The sequence below is a fragment of the Triticum urartu genome, chromosome 6 (genome assembly GCF_003073215.2).
Source record: "Triticum urartu cultivar G1812 chromosome 6, Tu2.1, whole genome shotgun sequence".
NCBI lineage: Eukaryota > Viridiplantae > Streptophyta > Magnoliopsida > Poales > Poaceae > Triticum > Triticum urartu.
Window position 1 is genome coordinate 309,915,902 of NC_053027.1, and position 10,239 is coordinate 309,926,140.

Consider the following 10,239-nt stretch of genomic DNA (forward strand, 5'->3'; position numbering starts at 1 on the left):
TGTCTCTTAGGTTCGGAGAAACGCCGAAGAGCTTGCTTGACCGGCTTGAATCCCTTTAGGATATTGAGGCTATGCTCGGCCAGCCTGCGTGGGATTCCTGGCATGTCTAAGGGATGCCAGGCGAATATGTCCCAATTCTCGCGCAGGAACTCTCGTAGTGCGGTGTCCACGGCGGGGTTTAACTATGCCCCGATGGAGGCTGTTTTTGTAGGGTCCGTTGGGCGGACTTGGAATTTGACTATTTCATCCGCTGGTTTAAAAGAGGTGGACTTGGATCTCTTGTCGAGTATCATGTCGTCCCTGTCCACTGTGGAGCGTAGCGTGGTTAATTCCTCGGCCGAGAGGGCTTCGGATAATGCCTCGAGGGCTAGTGCGGCTGTTTTGTTTTCGGCGCGGAGTGCTGTGTACCGATCACTAGCGAGAGTGATGATTCCGTTGGGCCCGGGAATTTTGAGCTTCATGTACCCATAATGGGGTATGGCTTGGAAGATCGTGAATGCCTCACGTCCTAAAAGGGCGTGGTATCCACTGCTGAATGGGGCCACTTGAAATGTAATTTCTTCGGACCTATAGTTCTCTAGCGTAGCGAATACCACATCTAGTGTGATTTTCCCTGTGCATCGTGCTTCCCGACTGGGTATGATTCTCCTGAAGGTTGTGCTACTTTGCTCAATGCGGTTCCAGTCTATTTCGATTTTTTGAAGAGTTTCCTCATAGATGAGATTTAATCTGCTGCCGCCATCCATGAGTACTTTGGTGAGTCAAAAGCCGTCCATGATTGGACTGAGGACCAACATGCTCTGTGGCATTTGGGATAAGAATATCCTCACCACTTTTGGCCACCTGCCGGAGTATCCAACATGCTCTAAGGCTGTGCGTTGGTATTGTATCCGCTGTGCTATGAATTTTGTAGGGTCCGTTAAGCCATCCCTCCAATACGGTTCCGTGCCCTATATAGGGTTTTTGCTTCTTTGTAATGAACTCAGGTGTCTTATGATAGTGCACCCTTTTACCTCGGACTGGGTGCATATATGGTGCCGGATTATCCCAAAATTTCGTTTCAGTTTTCTGGGCACTTTCCATCGCACATTACTTTCATACTATGGAGGCCAAGTCGGCGAAGCGTGATATGTCACGGCGACTTATGGCTTTAAGGATTCCCATGTCCGTGCAGTTATTGCAGAAAAGTGAGACTGCATCTTCCTCGCGGAACTCCTTAACCTTGTTCATCATAAGGAGGAATCTGGCCCAATAATGATGTACTGTTTCATGGGGCTCTTGCCTGATGTGGGAAAGATCGTTTATTTCTGGGTGGGTGGGTGGATTTGAGTCCGAACCCCTACCCAATCTGAGACCCAGGGGCCGAGGGGTTTCCGATCTTGGAAGTTCGGATTCCGGTATGTTGCCCAATGAGTCTGGCCCGCTGCCTCACTCTAGGTTCAGGGATTGGGTGATGTCCTCCCGTAAACGGGTATCCGGCTCAGAGAGCTCAGGAATTCAGACATAGTTAGTATTCAAGATAGAGGTAGAATCGCCGCATTGTTCCTCCACTACCGCAACATGATGGGTGACCGGTGGAGAGTTAATCTCCCTTCGATCGGGTTTAAGCCCAATCCGATCATAGTCCATAGTGACTCCCAAGGCGGCGATGTGATCCAAGAGTTCATTTAGGGAGGAGAGCTCCATTGGATCCATCTGCTCGGCGAATTCCGAGCCGACGTGGAGGCTGTTTTTGATGACCCAAGAAGTCATAATCGGTGCAGCGGCCGAATAGGCGGTCATGACGAAACTTCCTAGCCGGAGAGTTTGGCCGACAGCCAGAGCTCCACCGGCGGTAATGTTGTTTTTTAACAATGAGATGAGGCATCCTTCCTTACGGCGACGTCACAGAGGAACTCTCAATGAAAGCACCAATGTCAGTGTCAAAACCGGCGGATCTCGGGTAGGGGGTCCCAAACTATGCGTCTAAGGCGGATGGTAACAGGAGGCAGGGGACACGATGTTTTACCCAGGCTCAGGCCCTCTTGATGGAGGTAAAACCCTACATCCTGCTTGATTTATTCTTGATGATATGAGTATTACAAGAGTTGATCTACCACGAGATCGGAGAGGCTAAACCCTAAAAGCTAGCCTATGGTATGATTGTCTGTTGTCCTACGGACTAAAACCCTCCGGTTTATATAGACACCGGAGGGGGCTAGGGTTACATAAGGTCGGTTACAAAGCAGGAGATATACATATCCGTATCGCCTAGCTTGCCTTCCACGCCAAGTAGAGTCCCATCCGGACACGAGACGAAGTCTTCAAACTTGTATCTTCATAGTCCAACAGTCCGGCCAAAGGATATAATCCGGCTGTCCGGATACCCCCTAATCCAGGACTCCCTCAGGTGTGGCGGGATACTACGGCATGAAACTGATATGGGAACAGGAGGACAAAGAAGCAATAGCGGTGGGTGGGAATTCGACCTTTAGTGAGATCAGGGGCGAACGAGCCAAAGACTACTTGCGGGCACGTGCAAAGAGGCATGATGAAGGAACTTATTACTTTGAAAACGCACGTGACGCAACTGTATGAAGTGATGGTAGAGGCTTCCAAGATCCCTGGAAGGTTCTACAGGAACTCAGGGCCATGTGACATTCTGTCCATTGCTCTGGACACAAAAGAGCCCCCTGGCCGTGCAAGGGGTATAGGTGTTAATGTCCCGCACAAGAGGGCTTTCACACTCAGCAAAGAAGAGAGGCTCAGCATGAAAAAAGCGAGGAGTGAAATGAAGCAGAATGCATTGTATGAAAGGTTGAAGAAGGAGATTTATCCGGCTGTTCGAAAGGATGTTGAGGAGTCAATGATGATGCAGAAGACTCTAACACTGACAGATAGCCAGCAGATGGGAGGGGAGGCGGGCATGGAGGATGCTGCTTATTGCGCGACAACACTGCACAAGAGTAGCTGTGCATCAGCTGACCCCAGCGACACTGAGACTGCAGCTGCTCGTGATGATGCTATATCTGATCTATCTGGAATGAAAGACAGACTGAAGGGCGTGCTTACACATTATGAAGGTACATTAAAATGTGCAACAACCTGGGTTTGCCCACCCTTCTTGGAATATGGCCTCTTCTTGGACAATGTGCCATTGAAGCCGGGCTGTGTGAAGTGCTATGTGACTAAAGTAAAGCCTGGATTCAATGAATTTGCCCCGAAGAATGTCCTAGGAGACATCAATGAGCAAAGGACCATGGGAGAAACACTGTTACATCACATCGATGCGATTCCTGAAGCCGCACCAAGAGCAACCACTGTCGCCCCTCAACCGGTGACACTCTCCTCGCCACAGCATCTCTCGCGGGCTTATGCATCAACCTATGATCAGCCGGCCCGACTTTGTGGCATACAGGCCATGTCATCCTCCGCCCCAAAGCAGCCAGTGGCAAGGCCTACAACTGTTGATGACGCACCACCGTTTCAGATGTCGGCCACTGAAGTAGCGGGGGGAGACCCAGCTGCAGCGCATGCTCATTAGACCAACCTGGTGGAACAGACTGCTAAGTAGTCTGATGCTTCAGAACTGCCTGCTAAGCAGTCTGAAGGTCCAGAACCGACTAGTCATTAGTCCGTTGGTCTGCAGGTGCGTGATCAGCATACCAATGCATCAACACTTCCTGCTCAGCAAACCAACGCATTTGGAACAGCCTCCTCAGCACACCTACAAGTTGGCACCACCTGTGCAGAAGCCCGACATAGCTTCAATGCATGGTCAGTAGTCTGATGCCTCTGCTCCTACAGCCCAGCGGTCCGTCACAGCAGCACCGCCAGCTCAGTGGTCCGGCATAGATAAACCGTCTGCTTAGCAGTCTGTACAAGTTTCACCATATGCTCGGCAGTCTACCTTGCAGCTAACCAGACATTCTGCCAGAAATGCTTCAAGTACTAAGAAGGAAGTGGCCAAAAAGGCTACACCCACGAGGAAGCGCAGCGGGAGAGTGAAGAGGAAAGAGAACGATTGCCTCTTACTTAAAGCACTCATCGCCTAGAACCAAATTAACAGCAGCTTGTTCGAATCAAGGAGTAATATTTTTTCTGACGCCATGGATGATGAAGAAGTAGAATTATTGCTTGCTAAAAGTAAAGCAGCCGTACTTCAAGCACGCAAGTACGTCCATGGCCAGCCATTTCTTGTTGGTGAATACTTTGATGAGTGCAGCTCCAGTTGCCGTGAGTTACATGAATATTGCATGGATCAAATATCATAAGGTCATCATCGTTTGATAGTCCACTACAACAGAGACCATTTCTGACACGATGCTGGTTCCATCAATGTGAGTTTCAAGGACTTACATCTCTTCTTCAACTTCAACATGCTCGATGCCACTCTTGTTAGATGCCTGATTCTATAAGTACTTAACAAACTATAATCAGCTTCTGCATACAAGGCTGTAAATGATGAACAACTAATTGCATTTTATTCCACTCAGGGGATTGAACATGTAGAGAAGAAAAAGAGAGAGTGTGTATTTCATAGATCCCGCATTAGCAAATGGCACAACATTAGATGGTAAGGACCGACGGGACTGGGCTGTTAACACAGTCGTCCGTATCTTCGAAAACACGTCCCATGCACAATCATTTCTCTGGCCATATCATGAATGGTAAGTTATGTAAACAACCATGCATACACTGATTGTCTTTCAGATTTCGATATTATTCGTAAGTTCATGGCTTTCTTAATATGTGGCAATCACTGGATATTGGACTTCATTGTTCCAAAGAAGAACAATGGTTACTACATCGATTCTCTGAGAGAGTCAACAAACGCTCAGGATATGACAGATATTCAGCAATTCTTGGACATGTATTAAATTCTATGATGTTGAAATTAATTTGCATTCATATATGGTTCAATAATTGATGTTGTCAAAATTCATCATCATTTGCAGTGTGCTCGCATTGTGGAAAACTAAATCAGGGAACCTGTTCAAGACGGAACAACCTCTGCAGCACGAGATCGTTTCTCCAGTAACAAACCGAAATGCGTTATTTTCACAAAATTTATCCAACAGTCTGCAAATGCCTTTCCTTATGCTAGTCAAATGTTCAAGCTTCTAAATAAACCTCTTTCTATTTTGTCCAAAGAAAAAATAATACATCTAACACCAGTTAGGTTGTTCCTAACAGGACAAATACATGACTAATTTTTTACAAAAAATTTCAGTGTCCTCAACAAGAAGCAGGGACCAACCTTTGTGGATACTATGTTTGCAGACACATGATCTCCATCTCCAAATCTGCTGATAGTTGTGACGATCCTCGCGAATTAGTACTAGTAAGTCTATCTTAATTAATATCTTCTACTCCACTCATATGGCACATTCTGATTTTAAAAATCTTGCAGCTCATCTTAAAACCGAGGACCCCTGAACTGCTCTGGGCTGGTGAATTGCTGATGGTTCAGAGATTTATCAGCGATTTCTCCTGGATCACAACATCAATCCCACTGGTGATAATGAAGATTTCAACATGCGTTCTCCTGAAACATTGAGTAAGAGTTAGCTGCTAAAGACATAACGCATGGATCCATTGTTTTCCATCTGATGAGGACTTCGTATTTCGTACACTATGATTAACTATGTAATGGATATATGTTTGGACAAATCACTGGAATTTAGCTACCATATGTTCAATTGTAATTGTTGCGAAATCAAATGAATGTTCTTCATGTGGACACTATTTGTTAAATTGAATATTGTGGCGAATTTTCTTTTTGTGTGCCAATTCAAAATGGGATATTTTTATTGATTTGTTCAATTGAATATTGTGGCGAAATTCCTTTTTGTGTGCCGATTCAAAATGGGATATTTTTGTTTTCACCTAGCAATTGCTCCGCACACGGTTCAACTAAATGAGTGTGCAATCCACATTGGAAAGCATACGTCAATTGTAGCAGAACCGCCGGTGATACACAACAGATCGCAAACGATTTGCAGCGCTACTACGTGTGCGTAGGGTCTCCGGAACCGTTTGTAATATCGCGTTATCGCACACGAGAACTAGGATTAAACCATGCCCATTGCAAAATACAATCCCAGTCGTAATTTTTTCAAGAAACGTGTGGGATCCCAAACAAAAAGCACACGTCACTCTGGCGGCAACCGTCGGTGATACCCAACAAATCAAAAAGGTCTGTAGCACTTGTATGTGTGCGAAGGGGCTCCTGAACCATTCATGATAGAACATTATCGCAGACGGTAATTGTCGGCAAACGTGTGCGATAGAGGCTAGCATGGCAGAGGAGTTACACAGAAAACTCGTGTGCGATGGGGGCACAATTCTCACACAGTTCATATGTTGGCCCGTGTGCCTTACATACTGTTTCCCAAACGGTTCATTACGACAGACCATATGGTTTCATTGGGTCATTAGAAAGGCGTAATCACTGGTACCACACGTGCGAAAGAATTTAGTGTGTGCTGCATCACACACGATTACATTTTGGAAGGCCTCTGGATCACTGCTCCATATCCCCAACGTTTTCTGGGTCATGTGGGAAGGACACCCTATCAAACACACTCACTTGGCGATGGTTCTAGATGCCATCGTGGAAAGGGGTTAAAAACCATTTGTTTAGGACCGACGCGCACCAGTGCTCTTTAATCCAAAAGGCATGCGCAAGAAGCAGTACATACCACATGGGGTGATGAATGAGGTCTTCTCTTCGTCTTCCTTGGACATGAATATCTGATGATATGCATAGTATGCATCCAGAATGGAGAGCAAATCACAACCTGAAGTGGAGTCCACAATCTAGTTGATGCGCGGCAAGGGAAATGGGTCCTTCGGGCAAGCCTTGTTGAGATCTGTGAAATCTATGCGAAGCCTCCATTTTCCGTTAGCCTTGTGTACGACCACTCGGTTCACTAACCATGTCGGATGCAATACTCCTCTAACCAGACCAGCTGCCTCAAGCTTCCTAATCTCCTTGGCAATGAACTACCGACTCTACAAGGCCTGCTTTTGAACCTTCTGCTTGATGGGTCGTGCATGTGGGCAGACATCAAGGTGGTGCTCGATTACCTCCCTGGGAACACCGGGGATATTAGATGGTTGCCAGGCAAACACATCGATATTTGCCGACAGGAAGGCAATGAGCGCGCCTTCCTATTTTTCATCAAGGGAGGCCGTGATAGTGAAGGAACCATCAATGCCAGCCAGCCCTGCTAGGACCTTTTTCACATGTGGTGTGGCAACCTTGGATCTCTTGTTGTTGGAACTCTCCGGCAAGTCATCAATAGGTGTAGCACACTCGGAAGAGGTACGCTTCTCGGTTTCCTTGCTGGTGTCCCTGCTATCCTTCTTCTTCCCTTTGTTCTCCTTGGCGGGAACTGTTGCTACCATGGCCTCTGTCGCGACTACATCCCGGTACATCTTATCCACGCAAATAATTGCGTCTTTTTCATCTGACGGAATGGAAATGACTCCTACCGCCCCTAGCATCATCAAAGTGTTGTAGGCATAGTGGGATGCCGCCATGAATTTTGCCAGAGCCGTGTCACACCCAATATGTGACGCTATCTTAAAGGAACTCCAAGGTCCCACCAAGGATAGAACCGCATATTGACATGCTTTTGCAAGGTGGATATCATCACATCGAACCATTACATAATATTTGGGATACATACAAAAGGCATACAATGCCACAAGAATACATCAATACATCATACATAGAACAACATCCGACTACAGATGAAACACAAATAGAAGCTCAAATGACATCCACCCTGCTAGCCCAGGCTCCCGACTAGGAACCTATCCCCTGAATGAAGAAGAAGCAGAAGAAGAACTCCAACACAAGCAAACATTGCTCTCATGTCATGATCATCGCATTACCTGTACCTACAACTGTTGGTGTAGTAATCTATGAGCCACGAGGACTTTGAAATCCCATTACCATGGGTATCAAGACTAGCAAAGCTTAAAGGGAATGGAAGGTGTAAAGTGGTGAGGTGGAAGCAGCGACTATGCAATGTATGGTGGCTAACTCACGAGTACAAGAGTAAGATGAGAAGCTGCGCAAACATTCACAAAGTAGAAATGATTAATAAGTGATCCTTCACTACTTACGCTCAAACATAACCCAACTGTGTTCTCTTCTCGAACTCACTTGAAAAGGGACAGTCACTGCTACGCAATGCGGTTGGTGTATTTTAATTGAGTTTACTTCAAGTCATCTGCAACCGGATATTAACAAATTCCCATCTGCCACATAACCGCGGGCACGGCTCTCAAAAGTTTAAAACCCTGCAGGGGTGTCCCAACTTAGCCCATGACAAGCTCATGATCCGTGGAGATAATCCTCCATCACGGGACACCCGATCAGACTCGGAATCCCGGTGCACAAGACATTTCGACAATGGTAAAACAAGTCTAGCAAGACCTCCCGAGGCACTGACCTAGCCTGATAGGAGTTGCGGAATCTGGTTCTCAGGGTACACCGGATGGGTCATCCTATAGGTATACCAAATACCTCGAGTTTCCCTGAGGCGGCCCTGCAGTCTGCCCATTTAGGACCAACACCGTCAGCACTAGCCCCCCTATTATGTAGAAACTCCTCGGGTTCATGACGGCCTATGCCAATTAATTATTATGTTCAAGTATTATTATGGAAAATGTTAAAACCAATGTTGGGCCTTGCTGGAAGAGTTTTATTCAAAGCGAACTATCAAGAGGGGCCCATACACCCTCATCGTGTTAGGGACGCAAAATCAAGGAACATAACACCGGTATGACAGAAAGTAGGGCAGCAAGAGTGAAACAAAACACCCGGCATAAGGCCGAGCCTTTCACCCTTTACCAACTATATATGTGCATTAATTAAATAAGAGGTATTGTGATATCCCGTGATATCCATGTCCCAACATGGAACAACCTGCAACTGCACCTGCAACTAGCAACGCTATAAGAGAGGCTGAGCAAAGCGGTAACATAGCCAAACAACGGTTTGCCAGGAAGGGTGAAAAGGTTAGAGGCTAATCATGGCAATTTGGGAGGCTCGATAAACAAGTGGTAGGTAGCATGACATCGCAATAGCATCGAGACAACTAGGACAACAAAGGTAGTAGTGAGATCCAAGGTGTCGGTCATCTTGCTTGAAATCCCGCTAGGAGAAAGCTCGAATCCATGAAGTAGACGAACCATCATAGTCGAACGGATCCTCACAATCGCAGCATTACCTGAACCATCAATAAGAAGCAACACCGGAAAGAAGCAACACCGGAAAGAAGCAAATAACACGGTAAACAACCATCACATAAACATGGCATGATACACAATCAAGTATGATGCATGTCCGGTTTAATGAGGCAAAGGCATGTCAAAGAGCATCAAACAATTCTACAAATTAAGTGGAGCTCAATATGCAATGAGTTGCATATTAGGGAAACACCACATGCATTTATTTAGTTCTCTCCTGATTATATACCCAACAATATTTAATGTTGTTAAACATGGCAAGAGGTGAAGCAAAATTAACGCAAGTCTAAGTGAGGCTGGAAAGAACGAACAACAATCCCGGTAACCCCCACATGCATATTTTGAATATGGCACTGTTCTTACCTAAATCACATTTTAGAGTTGTTAAACATGCAAAGTAATTCCACCAAGCTAATCTATGCATTTTTCTACCCCACTTACATATAAAGAACATTTAATTTGGAGCTACGGTTATTTAGTTATGAAATAAACCATTTTAGCATGTTAATTATGCAAATTAAAGTAAACAACAATTTAAACATTTTTAACATGGATGAAAGTTGCATATTATGAAACTAGATTAAATTCTAAGCATTTTACATGTTTACAACATTTTAAACCGATGCACGGTTGGGGAGTTATTATATTTATGATGTCTAGGGGTTTTTATGCAAAACTGGCATTCACTGGATTAATAGGCAAATTCACTCCGTGGAAAAAGAACATGAAACGGGCCAAATCTACTGGCCTTAAGGAGCACAGGGGTTTTGGTGTGGCTGCTCACATTGGTGGGCCGACCCGGTACGAGGCGGATCAAGCTGGGCCATGGGATGCGGCCCACGCGAGGATATGGCTGGCGTTCGAGGTAGGCCTGGGCGCAGTCAACGCACGCACGCGCTCGAGGCAGGGGCGCGTCGTCCTCCCCATAGAACGAAGCAGAGGAAGCAAGCGGGCGGGCGACGCAGCAGAGGGACTTAGCGGGGCGGCGGAGAG